This window comes from Bacillus rossius, chromosome 3, assembly GCF_032445375.1.
Source record: "Bacillus rossius redtenbacheri isolate Brsri chromosome 3, Brsri_v3, whole genome shotgun sequence".
NCBI classification, from domain to species: domain Eukaryota; kingdom Metazoa; phylum Arthropoda; class Insecta; order Phasmatodea; family Bacillidae; genus Bacillus; species Bacillus rossius.
Window position 1 is genome coordinate 72138974 of NC_086332.1, and position 27621 is coordinate 72166594.

At 40.1% G+C, this 27621-nt stretch overlaps 1 protein-coding gene across 1 annotated transcript in view; it reads left to right on the top strand.

Annotated features, from left to right (window-relative positions):
- Positions 1-1573: 1573 nt before the first annotated feature.
- Positions 1574-27621, top strand: part of LOC134530886 (protein Tob1-like) — a 45057-nt gene continuing 19009 nt past the window's right edge. The window contains exon 1 of the mRNA XM_063366163.1: positions 1574-1821. The gene's annotated coding sequence lies outside the window, so the exon portion shown is untranslated. The remainder of the gene's footprint in view (positions 1822-27621) is intronic.

Consider the following 27621-nt stretch of genomic DNA (forward strand, 5'->3'; position numbering starts at 1 on the left):
ATAAAGTTACACAAGAATTTTTTTTATTTTGTTTATTTTAATCTTGATATATATTTATAAATACGCTAAACAAAAAAAATACTGACAAATTTTCTACTTGAAACAAGAATGATTCCTCCGCAAACTTTTTAGTGATTGTAGCCATGAAGATTCAAGCTCCACTATCGATTAATTTATTATCTGGTTTCTTGAAACTTCCCACGAGATGATGCCTGAGGGGACAGAGGGGAGAAGATAAAGTAAATCGGTTAGCGAATGGATGGAGTAAGCTTCCTAAAAAATAAACGGAAGTGGTTGAATGTTTTAATAAATCGCAATGAGACCACACCGATCTGACCTAATATTTGTTGACCATTAATCAGTGGTGGACCCACTTGCGAAATTTTAAGAATTTTGGAAGGTGGTACCAAGATTTGTAAGGGGGGAAGGGGGATGGAGAGAATGACCAGTTAAATGGTTACTCCAAAATTCTGAAATATTACAATATTTAAAAGGTTATTTCTACGCATTTCCAGTGTCTGGCTAGACTTGTTTTTTATGTACTTTTTTTATTTGAGATAGTAAAGTTGGACTAAAAAAATTAAAATAAAACTTTTTTTTTTTGCAAAAACAAATTGAAACGATTTCAAAGGTTAGGTATTACCTGAAGTAGATTTTTTTGTAATCTCTCAAAGGATTTTTTTTTACATCTCGGATGTTTTGGGGAAGAAAATTTCGGAGGGTCTATCCTTAATCGAGTTATTTCAGTAGCAAGGGTTATTATTTACAACCCGCTCCCCGTGTTTTTTTTTCTCACAGCAGCTAAACGGTGTTTACAGAAACGAGTGATTCATCTTCCTCCCCTTCCACTATTTTTTTCTTTTCGTCCTTAAAGCAAGTCCAAGCCGTTGAGCTGTTTGGATTAGCAGCGGGTGGAATGACGCGACATTAACATGACACTAAATATATAGCGATCCCTCAGCAATATGTGACCAAAAAAAAAAAAAAAATGTGCAAATGTACCTATATTGAGCAAAATAACTTCCGTTGCGAGTTAAAAATTGGTAGTCATATGTTCCAGAAACAATATAAACAACCACGATGACGAAAGCAACAAAAATAGTGCGTTTATTGCCAAAGTTACTCAATGTAAATTTCTAGGCTGATTTATTTATTTTTAATCACGCAAAATTTTGCCTGACGTTTCTGAACCGTTCCCCACTTTTTGACGTTTCGCCGAAGGTCTGGAGGTACACCAATCGGTTTCCTCTCTGGTAATGCAGAATCGGGACGAGGCATGTGTCTTTCCGAAGAATTTACGGGAAAGGAATGTTTCGTGAAGCGTGCGAACTCACGACGGCCTCCAAGAGACAAGACATGCATGCGCGCAACACACACAACCACTCCGCTCGGCCCGCACCCGGCGACTGGCCGGAGCGGAGCCCCATACGTGTCCCCCTGGCGTGACCTCTGCGCGCAGCTGCGGCCGGCCGCCGCGGCGCGGCGCTAGCGTCGCCTCCGCTCCCCCCCCCCCCCCCTCTCACTCGCGCAATACCCCTCACGAAGCTCCCGGCGAGGGAGGAAGTGGTGCCGAGGCTTTCCAGCGCTAGGCCTCAGTCTGGGCGTGACTACGCTGCGCGGTGCGTCTGTCAGTCGGACTGTCCGCCTCGACCACGAGTGGGAACACAGTGCGTTCTAGTGACTGTGCGATACATACGGCCCTGCGTCCCGGGGCTTAGCGACCAACCGCGCTCTAAGCCGCAAGCACCAAAAAAAAAAAAAAATAAAATAAAAGTGCGCAGTGCGCCAACGAGAAGACACGGGGCTTTCCACAACGAACATGTAAGTATTACTTTACTTCATTTGTTTTTTATTGAAATATGTTATTCTGTATCAACTCTCAGCGACCAAGCGGAACGTTTCTTGAATTGAAATATAAAACAAGCTAAATTTTAATATAAATACCTGTTGGCGTAGAGAATATTAGTTCTATAGTTAAAATTTATGTAGTGATAGTACTATCATGCTCTTTTATTCAAGCCAAGTCTAGTTCGTCTGCCGGAATAGTAGTTTTTACATGTAGGCAACAGTTTTTTTTTTTGCAAATTTCGGATCATTATGAGAGAACCATTTTTTTTTTATTAACTGCAAAAGCTGACCGGTTGAGCTTGAGCGCGCTTGCCGCATCTTTGCGTGACTCGGTGACTCTTCATGAACCTGCGGTAGACTAATAATTGCAGTCACTATTTTGCACGGTCAAAAGTACGGAGTTTTTTTTTCAGAGCTTGAGGTTAGGGGGAGGGGAGGAGGGTATTTTTAGACTAGACGACCGCAAGGAGGGCATACCTAAAGAGGTCCACGAAGTGAGGAACTGTCGCAGGAGCTCTCACACGCCGGGCCTGCGCTCGGAATTGCGCGACATGCCTAACCGGCAGTGACGTATGTTCCGGGCGAGCTGCGCCCCATATGGTACCTGGCCGTGACCCCCGGGGATGAGGGGAGTGGCTTGGATGCCCCCGCGGAGGGTCCAAACCCACGCTTTTCTCCAACAAGGTACGGCATTTTGTGGTGTTTTCCACGGGGCCTCCAGTGGTGGGCGGTTTTGGGATTCGCGGGGTGTCCAAGGAAGTTGGTGGAGAGAGTTGTTGAGGAAGGGGGGGGGGTAGGTTTACAGGCGTGTGGGTGGCAGATCCCCGCGGCGATCGATATAGCCCACAGCGGGCGTGTTCCGGGGCTTTAACTGGGGTTGTGTGCTCGCCGAAATATCGTGCGCACTTCCCCTCCCCCCTTCCTTATCGTTTACTCCTTTCTTCGTCATTGCAGTTTTCCCTTCCTCTCTCCCTCCCACCGCGGCTATAACTTCACCGCCCCTCCTTGTTGCCACGACGGCTGATAGAGCTAGCCGGCACTTCACGTGTGTTCTCGCGGAACTCTTAAAAGGGTGCCTCCACCCGGGCACATACGGTGGGAAGGGCTTCAGGAAAATAAAACCCCTTGCGATTTAAAAACTGCTCAAGATATCCGAGTAGAATCAGTTTACGAAAAATATTTAATAATACGCCGAGGGCGGATGAGCAGTTCTGTTTTCGTATTTTATTTCTAAACTGTATTATTTAGGAGAGTGAAAATTGCTCAAAGGCCTGTTATCCTAATATTTTATTTTTGGGATGAACCATCCGATACAGATTCTTGAAAGCACTATAGACCTTGCATTACACCTGTAACTTTATTTCTCCGCTATATAATGTTATGGTTACCACTCAGATATGAAGTTGACCCATGCACGACGAGATCAGAGTCTTGTGCTTACAGGTGATAACCGCGCTAGAATCACCAGCGAGCGAGCGTTGCACTTGTAATTGCGCCTCGCTGACGCTAATACACCTGTGACCAGGCGGTCTTGCAGAATTTTTTCCAGACGTTCGTTGTTTACAAGATAAATATTTAGCAATTTTCTCATTCATTTTTAGTACGGACAAGAAAAAAATGATTCCGCCTCTACGCTGCTAAATGTTTTCCCCTAAAATTTACTAAAATGATTTGCTATAAATCATCAAGGGATCTCCTTGTATTTAGGAGTAGGGACAGAGTTAACACATACTTCGACCTTGAACTCTCAAGTTGCATATTTGAGTATTAACAAAACTTTTAAAAAAATTCTTGCTAAGAACATAGCATACACACCCACTAGGTCAGCGATATTTTCGGGCCCTCTCCGTATAATTTATGTACAACTTTACAAACCCCACAGTTCTACTTTTTTTTTAATTTTTATAATATACGTTACCATGGACATAACTCTAACGTGATATGTTCACATCGCATTACTTGCAAGGTTCCTTGTGAATTCTATTAGCAAAAGATTGGCAATATTCGTCTTTGTGAATCTCTTTTGACTGCCCTGCACAGTCTTGGTCCTTCTTTACGTATGTTTATATTGTTTACAACAGAACACGGAACTAGCGAGTCAGAATCCGGCGTAGTTTCCATGAAGATCCGGTAATACGCGACTACGGAGAACTGTTCGTTCTCTTGAGTTGCGTTGAAGTCCGCAAATTCACTCTTATTTATACCTGTGCGGTGATGTCATACAATCACCTAATACATTCCTTGCACATAATTCGCACAAACGTTATGCGCTGGAGACCCTTCGACATTGCTGAAAGCTAGAGACCAGGGAATTTCACGGATTATTTTAGGCACAAGGGAGATTGCAAACATTTCATTTGTTTGATGAGTGGGTCATAATTAGGCGCAGGCATATCTCGCAAAGAAAAAAAATCTGAAGGCCCATTAGACTGAAATATGATATACCCGTACCAGCTGTTTGGTCGTTGTAGTTGGTGGCTGTCTGCTACAGAAGTCATTGCCTTTTTTGAACGGACGATTCAGGACGCGCTTATTTTTGCACTGGATTATTTTGATTTGTGTGCTGACAGTAGACATAAACCTATACCTGAAAGATACTCGGCCTCTCACGAACACAGAATATTTTATAGTCTTTTAACTCTCAGCTAGTCTTGAAATCATTTTCTGAAAAAATACATGTCCCCAGTCATCGCTTCCACACTCCACTCTACAACTGCGGACCTGTCAGCTAACAAATAGCAGTAGAGTGACTGAATCACATCGACACAATAAAAAATGAGAGGTTCTACATGAATAAATCAGCCAATAGGAAAGCATATAAGAGTAAAGCACACAGCGCTGTGAATTTAAAACTGACACCAAATGAAGCCACGAAATATCCTGGTCTTTACTTAAAATATATTCAGGTTGCTGTCTATATGAACGTTTTCGATTCATTGCACACGCAATCTCTTCATGAACCGTATGTAAAAAACCAACAGGACCAAATTTGAGCACCCCGAAGAACAGTCGTCGACGGTATGCTCGAATCCTTGCGCGTAGAGGCGATCATTCGCAAGGAATTGTAGCACTTAGAACCGTGCTACGCACCAGTATATATTCACCTTCTCCCACCAATCTGACGTCCGACTGAGCCTAAAGAGGTACAGGACTTTAGTTGATAGAGACCAAGAAATGTTATGGTTTTGTCAGGCGTCCGGCTGAAATGCACAGTTCTATGTATACTCTATCCTCACATGCTTTCCTATTGGTTTATTTCTTAACGTAGAACCTCCCCTTCTTTTGAGAGGGTCAATGTGATTCTGTCACTCTACTGCTATTTGGTAGCTTACTGGCCTGCAGTCGAAACAATTGTGATTCAATGAGCAAATAAATGCAAAGGTATACATGTGTCGGAATGATTATGGCCCAACTATCAAAGAAATTCAAAGGTATAAGTGTTTGCAATCGCCCTTGTGACTAAAAGAATACCCGAAATTTCCGTGTTTCCATAGATGGAATACGAAGTATTTAGATCTTGCTTGAAATAAGTGACTGGCGTTTTATTACGAAAGCCCTTTAAAGTAACTGTTGTTGCTACAGGCACGATGGTTTCTTGGATACATTCGGTGGCAAAGTAGAATTACTTCACTAAATGATTATTAGCCTACAGCTCTCTTAGACGAGCGAGCGTGAGCCAGTAATGAACAGGGAGAAGTGTTCACCCAAATATATGCTAGGTTTATTTCTGTTTGTTTTTTAAACATTTTATTAATCTACGAATGGTATCCAAAAAATAAAGTTTTTTTATGGTAATAGCCATTTAACGTTTAATTCAAAACTTTACAACCGATTACGTCCTCTTTGTTCACGATAGGCTAGAACTACGAGCATGAACAGACCTTCATGTTTCTCAGAACCATCAAGTAAACACCATCAAATTATTGGTAAAACTATTTATAACCAATCTTCTATTAGTTCTGTTGTGAATTCATTATTATAACTCCAGAGTAAATAACGTGACCTTTTAGTAGCAAAATATTTTTCAGACACCATTCACTTTAAATAGCTGTCAGGCGACAATACACGGCGTATCAGCAGGGGCCACAATTATTTGCGGATTCGTTTCACTCCAGACTTGACTGATTTTTCTTATATACAATCAAGCCATTTCAGCGTTTTTATTGGTTGATCAAAAGGTCACATCCTTTTTAGCAGGCTGCACGTGGTTGGACAAGCGATTCTTCTCCTTGTTTGTAACTGACTCAGGATTGTCTTGGGGCGTGTCAATAGCACTGCAGTCCAGTCATCGAAGTGCTACCTAACGAATGCTTTGAAACAATCGTGGCTCTACTTATCAGCCAGCCGTTGATTTCACTGTGAACAGACCGTGGCGAGGAATTAGCTTAACCGTCGATTGTGCGTGCCCTCTGGCCGCGAGATAGCCTGTCCGCGTGCCGGCCTTTAACCCGCGACTTGTTTGGCGACCGTTGAAACCATTTTGAATCTGCTCCTGCTTAGAACTGAATTCCAGAAGCGTGCCCTAGACTTATACTTCGCAATGGAATAAAAACCATGACTAGGCACCTGCAAATTTCGCGTTGTTTTTTTTGCGACGGTCTAGAATGAAACTATATTAATATTTTAATTATCGTATCCCGGGTTATTAGACACGCCACGGAGTACTGGAAGACAATGACCTATACACTTGTAAAATAATTCCAACCTAATCGTGCGCGACTCAGATGTGACGGCAACCAATGAACAGGTGACATCGACTTGATTATGCACGCCTTTTGTGAAGTAAAACTTGACACCAGAATATAGCGCGAAATTTACGATTGTGAAAGTATATGAATCGGTTTGCATTACAGTTTGTTTCCAAACAATAACTTCAATCAAATGTCACTAGTTCTCAGTAGTGTTCACATATTAATGTTTAGAGTGTAGTAGCTGCTCGACTCTAGCGAAATCTTGAAACGAGGAACAGGAGGAATTTGAATGAGTTGAACTCTGCTTAGCTCGCTCGCCGGACGAACAATGTTTACTGTTGGCCAAGGACACCCAGCTTCTGCGCCAGTGGCTATACAGGCTGCGTCTGAATTCGACCCAACAATTTCGGCTGCAGGTTCATCACGACAAAACTCCATACGATTTTTTGTTTTAAGTGCTTCCTAAGGATGGTATACGTCTTTGAAGTTAGAGCTTAACAATATTTTTATTGTAAATTATAGACAAAGTATTAAAGATGGATGTTCAAAAACAGCTCAATTTTGTCGCTCTAGAAAAATTTATTCTTGGAAACATTAGGGAGTAACACCTTTATTTTCCACATAATTTTTTGAAGTGTCAGTACCCCAATAATTTTGCCACAACGACCAATTCGCAGTGGTTGTAGAATTTAAGTCAAGTCAATGTAATGCAATTGTTCTACATCGAATAATTTATACATTATTTGCAATACAAATGTTGTTCAGCTGCAACTCCAAATACGTATACCAACCTTGGGAAGCATTGTAGACAATAAGTCATATAGCGGTTTCCAACTTTTTTGTCGTGATGAACCTGCAGCCTAAGTTTGTAGGTGGAATTCAGACTCATTCTTTACAGGTATAGTCTGTGCCCTGTAACCTTTCTCAAAATTGATGGCTCTCAAGAGTAGGTACTACCTACCAATGTTATACATATCCTGCTACTGTTGTTCCGTCAACAGAGTTCATGAACAGCTTGATGAAATATTCAGTTTATTTTTGTGCGACGGTGCTGCTATCTTTAGTCCTTTTGCCATACCAATTGTATTGATGGTTGCGAAACGTCAGATAGAATGCGTTTAAACCAGTTTGTAGCCTCACGCAGGGGCACCGTTTGTTAAAACAGTTGCCGATTTGATTCCTTACTGGCATTCGGTTTGGACACGTTCTGGAATACGACCCGCGAGTTAGGTTACGGTCGTATCCCAACAAGGCAGTGATTATTAGCTACCTTGTCCACACGTCTTGGAATACGGAGATAACAGTAAGCAAACATTCTAGAATTTGAGTTTAGTTATTTAAGACAAAAATGGAAAACAAAAATCAGGATGTTGGACCAGGACTCCAAACCAGCGTGGTCCCGGTGAAATTTTGTTTAGTTTCTGATACTAAGAGTCGTTGCATACTCGATGTTAGCAACCGCAGAGACGTTAAATACGACACTTTCACGTGCATAAGAGGGCCTGATCGCCCCTACGCGCCAGTCATTTTATCAGCGAGCATTGCTTTGGATTACAACTTGCGCGTGGTTTTATCTGAAGCTCTGTGCACCTCATGTGTGTCCAGACAAGTCTCAAGACTACGTAGCGTCTGTTGCAAATACTAAATCGTGAATGTCAAATCCCAAGCTTAAGTAAAAATGTACTGCGCTGACATTGATGGGACACAATCGCAGTGTGACGTGGCAGCCAAGAGGTTTTCGCAATATCGTCCGTTGATATTTCGTCATTGAGTGACACCCACCGCTTTATCAGTTGCTGCGTCAGTTAGCAGATTTCGTTTGGTTACGCAATTGCGGCATACAGCTTGTACATCCCAGTACGAAACGTTCTAGAACGTTTAGCGGCCAAATGATGCTCGAGAGGCATTTATTTTTCACACGGCCTGTTTCGCATCTCGTGTTTTAACTCATCAGAAACTATACTTTAATAGTTTCAGAATTTCCTGCATAGTAGTTTTTATTTTACATTCAACAGCTCTAGATTTTGACATTTAGGTCACCAAGTTTTTCAATGTCGTTTATGCAGACGTCACGCACGAGGCAACGGTTTTCCGAGTCGCGTACATATTGGTTTCACCCCAAAGGAAACTTGTACATGTATGATTGGGAAGGGGGGGGGGGGAGAGAGAGAGAGAGAGAGATTTACTTGGTTCGGGCTGTGTGTTAAAGTTGAAAATAAACAAGCTTCGCAGTTTTGGTTTACTTCTTCCCGGGGTGTCATCACGAGTAGTTAAATGGCCAAAAACCCGGCATGATCCAGGAAGACGTTTCAGGAGGGACTATGTTACAAAAAAAAAGAATGCATATGAGAAATTGCTTTGGAATATTAAAAAAATATATACCTCACATACTGAACTTTAATATTTCCATACAGATTTTCACGAAAAATGTGTTTATCACATGAATTTAATTATTTAAGTAACCTAAATATACCCTCGAAAATAAAATCTATTTATACATTTCGGGCTTTGGAAGGCACAAACAACCCCCCCCCCCCTCCCCCCCCCCCCCGAATCCTTTGCAACCGCTCTTGCTCGGGGAGCACAATTGGTTTATTTAGCATGTAGTCTTCTGAAAATAACTTTTAATTAGTTTCTGAAAATAATATTTTTTTTTGTTTCCCTGTTCTATTTGATAATGCTGTTAAAATGTTTTGCAATATTTCAAGTAGGTACGTAGTTTAACGTTTCAAACAGCTTGGAATATTAGGTTAGCTACATATAAAAACAATGTTAAATAGCATGAACAGTAGTTAGCGACATAAACAAAAAATACCTGTTTTTTTTTCGTCACAATTAGTACTCAAAAATACCATTTTCTGAATTTAAATATTTTTCCCCCCGATGATCACCTACTCTAGGGAAATTCGGGCAAACTAGTGTAAATTTTCGCTGTCCATATTTTTTCCCAAACTATGTCGAAGAAAGTATAAATGTGATACATTAAAATTGGCATCACACGTGAGTACGTAGAGCGAAGACGTCAGTCACTTGAGTAAAGCGGGAGGAGTCGGTGGATCAAAGCGCGGGGTTGAACTTACGGCACGCACACACTCCACATGTGTTCGAAACTATCAAACAGCTGTGCGCTGTTGACGCAGCAAGCAGCGCGCAGCGGTGCCTCCCGGCAACAAGAGGTTGGGCCGGGGGTGGGGGGACGGGGGTTCCCTCCCTCCTCGACAATCTACCCCCTCCCCCTCCCGAGCACCGCCAGCCACGTGACCCGCCCGGCACGTTGCGTCACCACCCCTGCAGCCGGCACTTGCGCAACAGCTCGCGCCCCACCTGTGGTTATCTTATCTGCGCCGCCTGCGTGTGTGTGTGTACGTATGTATGTGTACAGTGAGCAAGTGCTCAGACGCCTTTTTTAGATCAACTCCCACCCTCCCCCCCCTTCCAATCGTACTTGTGAAGGTTGCAAACAAAAAATAATGTCCTTGGGCCGCGAAACATGACCAGGCGACCGCAAGTGACTCGCTGTTCTATGGCGTGTATGTGTGTGTGCGTGAGTGTGGAGGGGAGGGGAGGTGGTCTCCTGAAGTTAAGGCCACTCTGGTTAGCAGAAAAAACCAAACTCGTATAAAGGCTAATTTTTAAGGACCGGAAAAATTCACGGAATGCCTTTCTCGGTAGGATAGAATTCAAATACGTATACTTCCACACTTCTTCTGCTATTGGCACACAAATTACCGGGAACACTCTGGGAAAATAAGAAACCAACAACCGAAGTATCGAATCACAGGCTACCAAGTTGAGACATCTCACCAGTCTGCAGCCAATTAACAGGTGACTTTTACCCGAGTATACAGAGGAAAGTGGAGTCTATCCTAGTCAGGGAAAACGCGAATTTTTCCCGATCCTACTAAAGCTTAATGTTTAATTTTTTGAAAGTAACTCGCAAGGAAGAATAGTAAACGATGTAAACAAATCAGCAAAGAATTCGTTTTCATTTAGACTTCAATTATTAAATGGAAAATATTGCACGCACTCTGGCATAAATTAGACAAGTATCAACATGTAAGCTAGAACATGCGAGTGTTATATTTAATTTTTTAAATCTGTGGAGTATCAGAGCAAATGATTTATCCACAAATGTTGACACTTCATCGGAAGAAGTTTCTATCTTCACTCTAAGTGATACTACTGAGCGACATATATTAGTTGCTTTCCACTAATTAATCATATAGCTGCATTATTTTCTAAATCATCAATTTAAATTTCCTTTACAACAGAAAATAATTCAGACTTTTCACAAAAAAACTTTTCAAAACCTTACAATATTTTTCTGAAAAATAAAAACAAATTGTCTAATTTTGTGCTACATCGCCTATAATTGGCATCAAGGACATCGCTAGTCGCAGACATCGCTTATTGGAACGAGAGGGTGTATATCCATTACAACATGAATGAGACGCGCTACATGATTGTACAAAAATAATTTCTGAACTATTACAAAATATTCCTTTGTAAACCAGTGCCAAGAAATATTTTTACAAGAAAGATATTGTAACTTTGGACTACACATGGCTATGGTTATTTTTCCATGTATGAAGTACTTTCTTTCCTGATAATAATGATATTTCCTACGATAATTAGCGCATTGTTTTATATTTTAATTGATGTTTCATTCAAGCATAATATTTTCAAACAATGGAAAACATATGTAGTCAAATATTCTACAGCTGGACTTTATTTTATTATATTATGCTTATTAATGTGCGCAGTTATTACTGGAAAGTTTTTCAGGGAACGGTTTGGCGAATAACTTAAACTGTCGGAAGTACTGGGGAAAAAACAAAGCATTAATGCCCTGTTAAGAATCCGAACCCAGGAATACTGCGAACACTATTTTGTGGTAATACATTTTTTTATTGTGTAAATGTTCAAATTTACAAATATATTTCTGTTCCATTTAAAAAAAAAGGTTGTGTAGGCACGGAGCGACTGCGATGGTCGCGTGATTGTGGGACTCATCACGACGCAGGCGGAAGGACACTTGGAAGCTATGATTTCGCCCCAGCCGCAGCCCCATAGGCCGGCGCGGCTGAAGGCCGGCGGCCAATCAGGCGGGCGGACGGTTCACACGGCATTGGCGACTTCTCCCGGCCCCGTCCCTCGCCGGAGTTGCGACACAGCGACGCACTGCGACAGGAAGGCCGCCAGCACCGCGGCGTCGTACCCACGCCACGCAACCAACAGAAACGAACCACTCATTGCTAGGGGCCGGAAATTTTCCGCTGATTCATTCCGTGATATGACAAGAAATTCAAATGTGTTTACCTCTGAGCTAATGCCTCTATTGGGACACAGTTCTTAGGGAACAAACACTCCTGGACAATGGAACAAACCCTTAACTAAATAATAGCCGAATCACCGGCTGCCACGTTGAGACGTCTCACCAGTCGGCAGCCGATTAGCATGTGACTTTTGTCAGAGTATGCAAAGGACTGTGGAGTCCATCCCAGATGTAGGGACCGGAAAAAATTCGCGTGTTCACCACCGACCTCCAGGATAGACTCCACGATCCTCTGCATACTCGGGCAAACGTCACGTGTTCCTTAGCTGCTGACTTTTGAGGCGTATTAACTGGGAAACGTGTGTTTCGATACCACTGTGATACATTTGATTTAATTTATTATTAATATATTTGAATTTTTGGCTTATCACGAAATAAATTTGTGAATTTTCCCGGTCTCTGCCCATATGTGACAACCACCAATGAGTACAAGTTTGTTCAATCTGGCCATTTTAAGAAAAAAATTTGTTTTATCCAAATAAGTATTCATTATAAAAAAGGTTATAACTAAACGTATTTAATATGTATCCCAAACAAATTTAGTAAATTAAGCCAAAAATATACGTTCACAATAATTTTATTACCACTGCACAAGTTTAACAAATGTTCGGAAACAAAACTCCCACGCACTATTTGTAACTGAAATGCAGTAGGCGATAAAAACCTCTTAGCCAGTCGCGTTTGCCATTTTTGTGGCTGATATGTCGAACGTGATTGGTTAGAAAAATATTCTCATCCATCCCATGGCACCTGTCACGCGACTGTGATTCCAGCATCTCGTATCTCTCACGCACGCTTTGCTCCTCTCCCAAAACAACGCTTTTACAACAGTTTGTTGTTCAGCAAACGCATACACACAGTTTGTCTATCATGAACAAAAACGTTAGTACTATAAGAACTATAGATATACTTATTTTGCTGCCATTGGTTTACGCTGTAGTTAACTAACATGTTTCAACGTAACATCCGTTGAAATTCAAGCATTATTTGCTCTGGTACTTTGTATTGACGGACATTAATGACAAGGTTATAAGGCGTTACGAAAATCTAAAAAATAAAAATATGGCCTTCTTTACTTAAAAAAAATCAAGTAAATGTTTGGCAATATTCCTACAGCTAATTTAATGACCGCCTCAAGAGAAATACAAGTAAGAAATATTTTTTCTTAAATAATTTAAAATAGATAGATAATTTTCGTTAGGAATATCATATCAAAAAGTAAAACGGAAATTTTTATTTTATAAAAGTATTATTTTTGGAGAGACATAAACTGTGTAGGCACTGATTCTAACTGTGCTTCTAATGACAAATTAAACTGAACACATTCTTTTTGCCCTAGCGAATATTATAATGGAAAAAAATAATATAAAAATGTCTGGGTAGCTATTGTTACGTGAGGTACTTTCGGAAAGACTATTCATCGCATTGCGTGTTGCGATTGTGATCTCCTTTTCGCCACAGCCAATGAGCACGAGGGTTGCGTGAGCGCAGGCTAATGTTTCGCAAAGCCGGCTCTACGACTTCTAAAGAATATTATTGGCCATTGTTCTTTTTCCTAGAGCGCGCGTTTACGACTTTTGCTATTTATTTTCCTTTCTTTTCTTTACATAATTTACACAACTTTTTATTTATGTATATTGTTCTACAGGAAATAAAAATGCTTTAAAACCTAACTATAAAAATTCACAAAAAATTTAATACTTTAAAAGCTAAATTTAATGAAAACTCAATTAAATATTATGTAACTTAAAGTAACACATTTATTCAAAAACAAAACAAAATAATCAAAATTAAATGAAAACATGTATTTAGGCACCCGGATATATTGCGGATTCATCTGGTGTCAGGCTGAAATTCACATTCCTATGTATACTCTACCATCATATTCTTCCCTATCAGCTACTTTAAAATATAGACTCTTCGCCTTATTTAAGTAGATCGATATGATTCTGTCACTCTACTCTGGTAGCTGACTGCCCCTAAGGGAGTGAAGGTATAATTGTTTGCAACCTCCTTTGTGATTAAAAGAATCTGCGAAATGTCCGGGTTTCTGTCGATAGTAGGCCTATACCTACTTGTGGTATGATTTAAGTATTTGTAGATAGACTGAAATTGAAATTTCGGATCAGCTCGCTGCTTATTAAAACGAGGCACAGAACAAAGAACAGTGAGTTTAGTAACCCAGTCTTTATTACGAAAAAAAAAAAAAATAGAATGGCAAGTATTTTTCTTGTAAAAATATTGGAAAAGTTTTAATATAAAATAAATGAAAGTATTTTGCAAATAGAACATTAACAGCCATATGCCATACACTTGTGTGAGATCACACTTGCTGTTCATAACTTTATCCATAGGTACCTGTAAAATCGCCATTATTATTAACCAATATCCTAGAATTCAAGCTGTTATTTTAATTACATCCATCAGTGATTCGTAGGTTGTTTGACATGCAACAAACTACTAGAAGCAAACAAACTTGCAACAATATATGTAACTTTGTAGCAGCCACCAACAATTTTCACATCCAGACTTTAAACAATAATGTGGAGTCTTCCCTGATGGCAATAATAATGGAAATTATTCAGTTCTTTAATTATCATTATCAACGAACGTTGATGAAAATACTTCATGTTACAAATGACAAAAAAATGTGTATGGATACTCACTACTAAGCCTCCTAATTATAGTTTAATGGTAGCCAACTTTGCAATAACTTACTTTAGTTAATTGCGGCTTCATGCCTCGTTAAAATCAGGAGTTATCATAGACAATGAGGTCTTATGCACTTTATTTTTTATATGAAACAAAATCTTATAAAATTACAAATATCTGTCATTTGTATTTTAAATTAAAACAACTGTATTACTACAAAAAAGTGTTCGCGGAAATACTGGTTTCGGATTCTTACCCGGGCATTTATGCTTTGTGTTGTCCCAGTAACTCCAATAGTTACAATTATTGGCAAATCGTTCCTTGAATAGCTTTCCAGTATTAACTGTGCACATTTATAAGTGTAATAAAACAAAATAATGTCTAATTGATGAATATTCGACTATCTTTTCCACGGTTTAAAACGTTTTTGCTTACATGAAACATCAATCAAAATTTACAATAATGCTCCAATTTTCGTAAGCGTGACAAGATGTATTCAGTTTTGTTTCCAAAAACGTATTTCATTTAAACAACATAATCATCGCTATGTATTGTACAAATTTACAATGTATGTATTTCTTGTAGGGGAAACCCAGAATTACTACGAAAAAACCCATCGCATCGAGGTAACGTCTGCCACTTTCCTATTTGCGAAAAAAAAAATATTGGAGCTACCCAGAAGTAAATCGTACCCGAGCTGGTTGCGAACCGAGTGATCCAAACACTTTTTTTTTTTTTTTTGGTACTGTTCGTTGGGTCTTTTGTAGTTTGTGACGTGACAGTTTCATTTAACACAAATTCAATCGCATGCTTTACCTGGGTCTCGAACCCGGAACCCCTCGAACATAAAGCCGTTGTGCGCCCGACTGTGCTATGGAGGCAGGCTTCAGTCATCCGTCGTGGCGCCTGTCAATTCCTTAAGAGACAAGCAAACCTCCCACCATCCGCCCGGCAAGAGTGTCGAAGCAACAGCCCAAGTGTTATGCAACACGCAACACCGCTACGTGCGCGGGTTGCTGCTCCGTAGGGAACGACAGTTTTGCCATCTCTGAAAGGTTAGAGCCACGATTCTTTTCGTTGATTCGTTGGGCAGGAACGTAGACTTGAAGCACATGTACACATTCTTCACGTTGGTGATTGGAATGCAGTGATATAGACATGCACTTGATGACCCCGAGCCAGTTACACTAGTTTTTTGATGCCAAGTGAATCGAATATTTAAATTATTCGCGAAGTCGAATCGAATTTGCCTATATTTTTCCGGGTAAAGATGTATTAAACTTATTCTACAAGCAAAACATTAATATTTTAGACTTTGTAATGTTTGAACTCATTAAGTTATTTACCAATTGGACCCGATGCATTCATTAAAAATTATAAAACAGCTATGCATAATATTAATATTGAGCAATCATAAAAACAAACCGAGCGCCTTCTTTCTTTTTTTAAATTAACCAAATTTATTTAATCAAAACATATAGAAAAAAGAAAAAATAAATACTCTTCCATGAGCGAATGTTTTAAATGTTTCAATGTTTTAAAGCTTTGGAACAAACTCGAAGTTTCACATCAGACGCGAAGCTTTCAATCACAACCGAAGCTTTAAATAAAACTAATAGGAAATTTCCTGGCGAAATCAAATCGAATGTTGAAAAAAGTGTCGATTGATTCGCTTAGTCGAATTTTCGCACGTGCCTAGTGGTTTTCGAACCCCCTGTAACTCGCAAAAATACGTGACCTTGTCATATAACAATGAGCACTCTAAAATGGCATTTTTATACATTGGCAATTAAAGCAATTAAAGTGAAACGAATACGCTCTACTTAAATGTTTTTGCACACTACAGCCACCTTCAAATTTCGTGCTTTGTGGTCTAAGTGTATATCGTATATTATGTATATATACATTATATATATATATATATATATAGAGAGAGAGAGAGAGAGAGAGTTAGTTGGATTTTTGTATAAATAATACTTTTGGTCATAAGTGAGTTGATATTATAATTCTTTATACATTTGAAAAACAAATATCATCTAATATTAATTAGTGACAAAACATTTGTCGTACAAACATTTTATGATTGCAAACAAAGTGTGCTGGAATATATAACCACCGTCTTTCGCCACGTGAAGTCCTACACCTCTGACCATTGGAAGCTGGTAGCGTTGTGATAAAATTATTTCACTGATTAGGTCAGTTTAAAGAAGTTCATTCTAACGCTATTTCTTAATTCAATAATAGTTTAATTTGTGTTATGAAAGGAACATACATTCTTCAAAGTATTGATGATGTTAAACCACCTTGTTGCGCTGACAGCCCTGTTTCAATAATTTAGTAACGATTCTTGTAACAAGGAAAATTTACCAACCCAAAATTAATCTTCAAGATGGTCATCCACTCCCCTAACAGAGATCAGTTATAAGACTGTTGTCACGTGTAGTTTTTTAGTAAATAGCGACTGCAAGTTGGCTCATGTGAACGCGTGTGCCTCAGGTTTCTTCGGAAGACGCTTTTCCAACGGCTCCAGTTGTTTTTGTCCTTGGCGAGCAACGAAAACATGTTGTTTTTTCTTCTTTCGTTGAGAGTTGTTGAGTCGGCCAGCTAGATCGTGGCATGATGTTGGTGTGTGGTTGTCGTAGTGGTCAGAAAGTCGGGGTTTTTGGTTTCGTGGCCTTCTCATTTAAACGCTGTTATGAAAGAAACATTGGTAGAGGGGACGTTACGTTTGCGCGTAGGTTCGGTTTATCAGCGCCGGACTCTGTAAGTGGCCGGCACGTGATGGCTGGCAGGCAGATAACTTATCTGGCAGGGTACGTGGCTGTAAAAACACACGCTTACGTGAACTTAGAACGCTGGCAATCTGCTTTGTGCTGTGTGCTGATGAAAATATCACTTGGAAGGTGATTGCACTGCGGCATGTTGTTGGCTGAAACCTAATACTTGTTAATAATTCGCCAGCATTTGTGTCTTATAATTTTTCTTCATATCTTTCTTTCGTCGTGGTGAAACATCTTACATTTCAAAACATTTATAGTAAAAGGAACTAACTCCGCCATTAATGAATTTTCTACAATAAGTTAATGACACTGCAAGCTTTTTTATACTGTCAAAATAAATGTCCAACAAAAACTTTTCACAGCACCATAAATTAACAGTGGCTCATATTAAAAAAAATAGTTTGTCTGAAAGAAAGCAGGCATTATACTTGGGCGGTGTTATACAAAAATTGGTTAACCAGCAGGGTTCAATGACACTACCTATACAAAGTAAAACTTATCTAACCAACGTTCCAAGCTTTTGTGTCCTTCTCATCTTTCTTTCGTCGTGATGAAACATCTTGCATTATAAATGTCTGTTAGTGAAAAAAAAATAACTGTATCTAATTAAATTATATCTTATGGGAGTAAATATTCGACTTATTTTCAGTCAAATGATTTCGACTATAATTAATTGTTAGGGCACTGCGTGAAGTTATCCTTTAAAAACCACTGACAATATGGTTCAATATTTTTATGTATTTAAATTAATCATCTTAATAATAATTTTTATGACACTTGCGTAGCACCTTGTTGCCATCTAGCGGTCAAACATTCAACACACCGCTACAATACCGGAAAGTGCGCGAACAACTTTGGGCTCAACCTACTCAGTTCTAAATATTTGTGGGTTGGCCCATTTTCGCACGACGCCGTCCGCTCTGCAGTGTTGGCAAGCTTGGTCAGCGCGCGCGGCAGAAGTCCGCGCTCCAGGCAACCGCCCGCTGGAGGACTCTCCAACTGATTCGACCTCGATTATGCTAATTACTGCCTCCGGCGGCCGCTTGCAACGAAGATTCATTGTTCCAGCCCTGAGTCGCAGAACGCAGCGCTCCGAGGTCAGGGTTTGCGGGACCGGGGAACGATGCGCGCAGACAGAGTCTTTCGGTGCTCGCCACAGAGGCGTAACATTCATGTGTTCCCACGTTGCAAATACACTTACGATAAGAAACTCTGACACGAACTCTAACGTAGAATTCTTCAAAATAATGCCGAGCTTGATGAGTACACGCAAATATTGTTTTCAACTACATTTCTGTACGTTAATCACTCGTATTATTCTGCACCCACCGCTAGACTTCGCTGCCGGATAGCTACGTAGACTATCGAATCATTCCAATTGCAGACCCAAAATTTTAAACTATATAATGAAATGCCTCCGATAGAAACGAAAAAAAAAAAAAAAAATTAAAAAAAAATTAAACCCCGGTGTTGAACCTGATTTTCGAAAAGGAATTTTTATTAATATAAAGCCCATCTTGTTAAAATTTGCTAAACGTTAATACCCTGAAGATTCCATTTTTCTTTGTGAATTTATTTCACGCCATCCGCCACAGATGGTAAAACCGTTATTACACATTTCCTTTCAATGTGACCGTGGTTCCATCCAAGTAATTACACCTATCAAATGCCATATACAGAGATCTAAAATGTTTAAACTTAAAAAAATTATATTCCCATGTTACGATTTTACTAAATACGTTCCGTGCTGAGATCTCAATAGCGGAACGGGTGCAAAACGAAATATTGCGATACGACAGCGAAATATTTCACGGTTTCTACCCGAGCGACCAACAAAAATAAACTATTATACATAAAATATTTCCAGCCATGACATACGCACCAAAAATACAAAAGTTATAAATATTTGCAGGTATTTTTTTAATTGACTTGCTTGAGAAAATAATAATTAAAAATATCACTGCTTGGGGGAAAATCGAACTATTTTAACATACCAAGTTATCATACAAAACTTAAAAAAAAAAACACAGATAATAACAATAATACCTTAATACCAAATTTCTGGCACTCATTTCAGTAACATCCCACCCACGAGGCAAGAGAATAGAAAACTGTTCAGCTTGCAATGTCTGCTGCGCCTGAGAATTTTGTCGTGAAGACGTCACAGACGTGTTGAACGTGATTGGTTGAAAATTTATTTTATACGTGTCGCGCCCGTTGTGCTATTGTGGTTCGAGGTTACTACGAAATTGGTAAGCTTAATTCTAAAAAAGTGCTTCATGTGAAAGGAATTTTAAAAAAAAGTTAAATCATTGTTTGCGATTAGTCATGTATGATGCTTTCAAAAGTATCGAGTCATTGCTCCCGATAGTCAGTGTGAGTCAGTACACATTTGTACAAGATAAGGTGTCTTTTTTTTTTTTTAATAAGTATTCCAGTGAACATTCAGACTGACAGCTGATAATTCTTGCGTAGTAAAATGAACAATCATAGATTCATGTAACATCACACTAGCTAATAACTTATAAATAATAATTAAGTTAAGTATTTAATTTCCATCTTAAATCGATGAAAATAACACCTATAGTCGTCTAAGTCATCAAACTGATCTGCTAAGTGCATCTTTCACATGACTGTAAGCTGTATATCGACCGTTCTGAAGATGCAAAATTGCTTTAATAATGTACTAAATTTCAAAACCAAATTAATACGAACAGTTTAAGCATATTTTTCCACTGCGGAATGGTAAAACAAAACCTCTCAATTACAGCATTGAAATTTCGTTGCAATAAAAAAAAATTATAAATTTTATATGTAGTCAAACATTATGGTAAGTTAGCAATAAGCTTACGTAGTAACTCTAAGGTGTGGACGTTTTTTTATGTTTATTTTTAAAATTAAAGTATCAAACATGTGATTTCTTCATAGCGTGCCAACGGTATGTTGGTCTATGGACGATAATCCTTATTTCATAGTAAGATATTAGTAGTTAAACCACGAAATACGCATAAAACGACGCAAACTGCCAACTGATTATGCAATTGGTAGAGTAAAGAGTATATTTAACATAGCTAATTTTGACATCAAAGTGTATTTAAGAGTTTTTTTGTACTATGTTTCATGAAACTTGTCTCAAATTTGACAGTTCATAGTTTCACTGGTCAACTGTTGTTCTGTCAGCAGTGTTCATGCGGATGTCAGTTTTCGAGAACAAACATCATGTGTTACCTCGCAAGCTGCATTTGCGAAATGTACACCACTGGAATTACCTTTTATAATTGTCAAATTTGAGACACGTGGACAGGGCACCAAGGAGGGCTGCTGACAATGTAGCCATCAGGGTGGCACAACTGTACAGGCGAAATATAGTCACTAAAAAACTATGCGGTTGAGAAATGCCAACACCAAAAAATAAATTTTAAATATAAGGAGATTAATAAATGTGTTAAACATAATAACATAAATAAAGACGTAATTATACTAACATTCTTAGTTTAGAATTTATGGAATTATTTTATTAACGGAGTGTCGTATCAAGTATAATGGGGAAAATATTATGCTTTGGAGTATTTTTGTAAATGTTGAATTATTTTGGTAGCAATTATATAATCATAGCTTTTAAAATGGAATCGCCTATACATATTTGTGTAAGGAACGAAACGTTATAATTATGCTTTAATTTAAATATATTTATGCATTTTTTTTGTATTTAAATATTGTTTTAATGTTGCCAACATTTACTTTTGAAAAAGTTAACGCTTTTAGGTAGTTACGTTGCCTCTAAATACCGCGCAGTTCCTGGATTTCCGAAGGAAATAAGAGCGTTCGTTACAGCATTCAGTTGCCACTCTTTTATCTTCCTTGCGTTGTGGTAGCCATGTAGTTACTGTAGAAGAGGGCGGGGAGGGTAAGGGCGGTAGCACGGAATGGGGAGGGGGACTTGCAAAACAGCGGTCATCTGTGTCGCAAGGTGACCTTCTGCCCGCCATTGTTCGCAGCTGTGTCGACACCAGCCGATGTGACGGCGCGTTCGCAGGCACCCACCGTGTTCGCAATTCTCTAACCCCCCCCCCCCCCCCCCCCCCGTCCCACTCCTCCGAGCCACCCATCGACCAAAACCTTTGCCGTATTCCCAACTCTATTCGTTGAGGCATGTCGCGGTGGTCAAAAGGTCTTACGTAGCACTCGCCTCACGCCAGAGGCTATCACCTGGGTTCGATTACTGCCCTTTCTAATGACCTCGATGCCCTCAGTCGTTTTATTCGTCGATGCGACGTTGGTCCACCGCTGTCTCTTCTTTGTGCTTCCGTCAAATTATAATTCAGAGAAGAGATGGGTAGACACGTGCGTTTTCCTGACTTTATTATTTAAAGACAGTCTACAATGTAATACGTTATAAACTCACCTGGTAACAGGCTTGCGAATTTTTATGAGGTCAAATATATTTTTCTGGATCTTATTTTTTTTTGTTGGTCGCCCTCCAATCAATGTGTTTTTTTTTTTTGCAAGAAGTAGAAACTAGTAGTCGGCGCAACGAGTGTTAGTTTACCAAGTTTCCTATTACATGTAATTCCCAGATACGTAGAAAATAGTCCGGTAGAAACTTCCACATTTCAAACAGAAATTAAATAAATTTAAAGTAGTTAGTAAATTACTAAATTTAGTACAATTGTTTGCCAAAAATTAATATTTAAATTCAAAAACAAATATTAAATTAAACTCATAAAGTTTAAACGCTAATGCTAGAAACTGCGAACAAAATTTACTAGATTTGTTAACAACTACCAAAAGGGCGTTTTCTTAACATTTACAACTCCGGCAAAAAGGCAAACGTAAATAAAACGGGAGGAGATGGTGGCACACGTCACAGAAGTAAAAAGCCAATGTATTGACTGATTCGTGTCCGAGTGCGAGCAGGCGGACCCGCCTGCGCCTGACGCCACTCCGACTTGCTAGCCTCTAGCAAGGGTAGTTTTCGGGCAGAGGGCAACTAAACGGGGTTTCAGCTTTTTTCGAAGTGAGTAATGTTTCTTTGCTAATTAATGTTTATTTAGAAAATTGTCTTCTTTCTCTCTCTCTTTCATTCTCTGCCTTTTTACCCCTTACGGTATACTTACAAGTCCAGGTTTGAATTGTTAAAGAAGATTCGCTTCTATGACGTGTACGGAGTTACACGCACTCACTTTTTTAATTCACCCCCCCCCCCCCCCTTTTCCCACAAGCATGCGCGACTGCTGGGGAAGTGCCGCGGTGACGCAGTGGCGCGTCTATTTCCGTCGCCCGGCTGTCCTCCCTCAGTCGCCCTGTTCGTGCCCCAGGCCTGGGGATCGAGAGGGGAGGGCACGAATACCTGCTCCGCCCGTGACGACATCGTGCGATCGCAGCTAGCAGGGCGGACACGCTAGTCAAAAATAACCCCCTCTCCTCCTTCGAACAAACCATCCTCTTTCCTTCTCCGACCCTCCGCCCTCTTCTTCCTGCTCGAAGCGCAGTGCCTGTGACGCCAATGAAAGGTCAGGCACGTCACCTTTTCCTTGAAGCTAAGGTTTCCTTTGACTTGAAAACATCTTATCGCTGTCAACATTGATAGCCAATCGAATCTTTCTTGTCTGACAAGATACCATCAGAGTTTCGATCGCTAATAACTACGAGACATGGTTGAGCACACAACGGATAGAAGATCATGTGTGCGTGTACTCGTTTGTCGCGCAGTAGTTTTATTTTTGCCTGTAGATGATGCCATCGTGACAGTTTAAGCACATGCGCGTGAATTTTTTACCAATCAGCTTTCAGTCCAGTTGTAAATAGGTGTAGCGTGGACGCGCCTGTATCTTGGACATTAATTCGAGTAGTCATTGCGAAGACCTTGAGGAGCACTGCTAGGACCCAATTTGAAAATTTGTAAATTCTGCCCGTGCTGTGATCGCAAAGCATTATATCTAAAAAAAAATTTAAAAATAAATAAGTATTTTGTATTTCGTAAACCTTGAAATGCAATCTCATTGGTTGCCATTTGTTACGTTTCCGTGCATTTTGGAAGCGGCAGACGCGATAGTGGAATGTTCGGGGGAATCCGTCACCGTTTACGTGATCCGTCTCTTTTCCCGTGCCGTTGTAGACGGACCTCTTCCTACGGCTGGGAACCAGCTGACATGAAGTGGCGCATCTGCTGGCTGCCACGGCCCGCCTCCGGATAGCTGGCCGTGCCTGCCCTCTGGTGCATCTTTCAGAGAGCGAACACGCCACGTGACGTCACAAACGTGTGTTCGGCATCCATCGCGTGATCTCGGCCTCAGCAAACGTTGTCACGATGACAAAAAGGTTACCTATTTCACTTGAACCAAAATTATTATATAAACCTAGGAGACATAGCACGACTCTGGTCGGAATATGTCTGTTCACAAAACCACGTCGCCTTGCAAACTAAACTCATATATCACTGTAACTTCGACATGTACATCGGGAACTCGTTACATTTTCAATTTTGAGTTTTTATTTGATGATCGATTGTGTTTCGTCACTGGCCAAAATGTCACAAACCTAGAAAACCCCTCTGAATTCGAAATAGTGTCAGTTTTTCCATATCAGTGGACTTGGATCACACATTTGTTAAAATTGCTCATCTTGTATCTGCGGATTCCTGCAGTTTATTGTAAATGATGAGAGCTCGCTGGTTGATCAGTGGCTTTCATTAATTTTACAGTGAATTTCTCTCCTAGAGCACATATCTAAAGGTAAATGACTACTGATTTGTCGTCGGTAATAACATTTTAGCAGAACTTTCAGTAACTATCATTTCAGTGGTTCCAATGTCCTGATTGATAGGGGCTATAAATATGCTCGGATCCAGTGACCTCTAGAAATGTCTCCTTAGGCCTTAGTATACTCGTGATACTTATCCTGTGCTCATTAGCTGCTGGCCAGGGAGACTGTTTAGCTGGAGAAGCCTGTGGTATGATTCTTCGTAACCGTAAGTCTGAGGCTTATCGTGAAATAAACCCGTGAATTATTGCAGAAAATATTTCTGGTTTACAATGTGGGTTCACATTATGTTCATATGTTCGCGCTACGGATTTGCCCCACATCTGCTAATGACCAGTTGCACCATTAAAGTTCACAGGTGAGATCTTGGTGTCATAAGCTGGTTTGATCTTGGTTCAACCACATTTTTCGTTGCACCATTGTGTTTTCAGCGCTGAACGAAGGTCATTGGGAACTTAGAGATGAACCTACAATTCTGGCTGTTCACACTAATTTTTCCGTAATTTTTAATTAATCAAACGTTAATATAAGATTTTTTTTTCAAAAATTCTCTTTATATATAACATATATAATAAAAATGCAACTTCTTCTTGTGTTATAACCACTTCTCGTATGAAATACCCACATTTTAAGTGCTTAAAATACCTTATCCATTAGTTTAATGCTTAAATAAGACTTTATTCGTCATAATTATTTTCCATAGTAAAATCATGTTTTTTTAAAATAAAAATATATTCATATTTCCGGGTTGCTTCGTTACGTAAAAACTTTTAAATACCAGTATGTGTTTTCAGTCGTGATTAAGAATCATCAGATGAGACAGCGACCGCATGTCTTGTGGCAACCGTTATCATTCATTCGTTCGCCGTGTCAAAAACGATTGTAGCGCCCTAATATCGTTTCAGCCTACCAATAGAAGCTCAACTATCATTTCTCCGACACTGCTGCCGCTTATGTCGCAGATTGGACATGCGCGAGCTTCGGTTCACGCGAGCGAAGATCGTGCAGTGCCAGTACGTGATAGGCGCAACGTTGAGAGGAATGATCCAGGGATGGTTCTCGGGCCAAGATCACAGATCAAAGAGCAGAACGGTGCAACTGGCCACAAGCCACGCTCCTCCACATAAACTTCATCGCAGGTCGTTCACGCTTCCGCACTGTAATTATTTTGTAAGTGGAACAGAAATATTCATGTAAAATTACAGAAAATAAACTGTACCACAATCGAAATAATGTTCGCAGTAATACCGGGTTCGGATTCTTACCCGGGCATTTATGCTCTTTGTGTTGTCCCAGTACCTCCAATAGTTACTTGCAAACCGTTCCCTGAATAGCTTTCCGTCATTAACTTCGCACATTAATAAGCATAATGAAACAAAATAGTGTCCAATTTTTAAATATTCTATTATTGTTTTCGATTGTTTAATGTAATTATGCTTGTATGAACACATCAATTAAATTATAAAATTATGCGTCAATTTTCTTAAGAAAAACGCAGTGTTATCTCGAAAAACGTATTTCATATACGCAGAAATGACCAAAAGGCATGTGTTTGTACAAAGTTACAATATATATTTCTTCTGGTATTGCAAACAGGTTTCCAAATGAATATTTTGTGAAAGCACAGAAAATATTTTCCTGTGCACATTCCCGATCCTCACGCTGGCCAGCCCCGGGTTATCGGTGAATCCTGTGCCCTGCGCCGGTCGTGAAGTGAGTCCTCGGCGGCCTCCAGCCCGGACGACAGACGACGCGCGGTGGTTTGCTTCTCGCGCGAGGCGTCTCCGAGAACAGTCACGGCGCCGCGACGCCCTCGCTTGACGTCTACCGGCTGTGGAGAGAGGTCGCGTTGACGCCGTGACTGCTTCCAGATTTGCCAGTGTCCGCCGAACACACATACTGGGCAGTGAACTCCTGTGTGCTTCTTATTCCGTACGCTCTTAATATGAAATACACAGTCGAAATTGCTTTAAATAAACGATTTTTTACTGAAAACGGTGGATCTGTACAATATATTTCAGTTACCAGAGGACCCTAATATTACAGTAGTTTTTTTCATCAGTAGTCCTGTGAATTGCTCTTTTTTTCTGCTACAATTTATAGTATAACCCTTATTTTTTTAACAGTCAGCGAGTCAGCAACAACTAGCTGACAGGGCATGTCTGTATTATTAACTTCACTTGGTTCCATTTCACGATAGGATTGAATTGAAACACTTTTAGCTTTGGGCGTTTCTGCGACCAACTCGTAGTTCTGAAGACTCATGAGTGAGTGAGTAGCTCCCAGGCGAGATATGAATCGAATCACCCCGGTGAAGACGTCTCTCCAGTGAGCAAGAAGCCAATGAGAAGGCGAGCCCGAGCGCGTAGAGGACAGTTGAGTCTATGATATTGGTCACGAACAGCGAATCAACTGATTACATTTTTGCTGTTTCAGTTTCATATTTTGAGATCTCCGTGCAAGACAGAGCAAGGGGAGCGATGGAAACGGAAAGGCCCCATCTTGTTGTGACGTAAAAACAATTGAACCCAAGATGGCGTCGTTCGATTGGGCGCACGAGCTCTAAAACCGAAAGGGTGCAATAAGGGAAACATTGGCTCGCGCATCGCACGCCTCTTCACCTCTAACGCCCCAGGCACAGAACTGGCGTGCGCTCTTTCCGTCGGTAATGCCCCTCTACGAGACTTTAAGCGGTGGAATATTGCACCTATCTTTACTCTCATCCACAAGAAAGCCACGTAAAATAGCCCATTTTAGACTTTCCCATCGTCAAAAAAATACTCGTTAAAAACGAAATCATACAACGAAACGTGTACAGGCAAGTGCAGTTGTTCTTAATGCTATTCGTAATCGAGACACTTGCAACGGTTGGTAAATGGTACGACTAAACAGGAGCGCTTTTGTGATGATTTGAAGACATGAAAAACAAAGTTAACTTAATACACGTGCAGCGGAATACAATATCACGGCTACACTTGTAAAATTTTTCACCTTAAATTTACGAAGAACGCTGGTTACAAATTATCCATGGATTCTCGTAAATGTTCGGGTTCTAAGTTCACATACTTTGAGAATGAATCCACTACAATAATTTTGGTATATCAGCAAAACTTCTAAATTCTGTAAAGACTACATACTTGCATGAACACTCCTGCTTCTTCCACACGTGTGTTTACCCTATTTATAAGGGGGGAAACAGAGCTCAACGGCGTAGTTTATATGAAGACACGGTTATCTGAAATTAGAAGGAACTCTTCGTTGATTTCAGATGAATTCTTCTTTGGAATGTCTGTCAATTTACTTCAATTTCTGACCGTGTAGTAGAGGATTTTGTAGACCTTCCTTAATACATTTTTTACGGCCGCTGTTAATTGTAATTCCACCTTGTCGGCACATTCCCCATTGTTAACTCGGTTGCACGATGAGCTGCGCACAGCCGTTGACGTAACTCCTGCTTCAATTGTCGCCTGAAGTCATTACGGGAGGTTTACAACCTTCGCGTGGCGCACTTACGCACGCACGGACGTCGGGACAATGGGTTTCCACGCTCAAG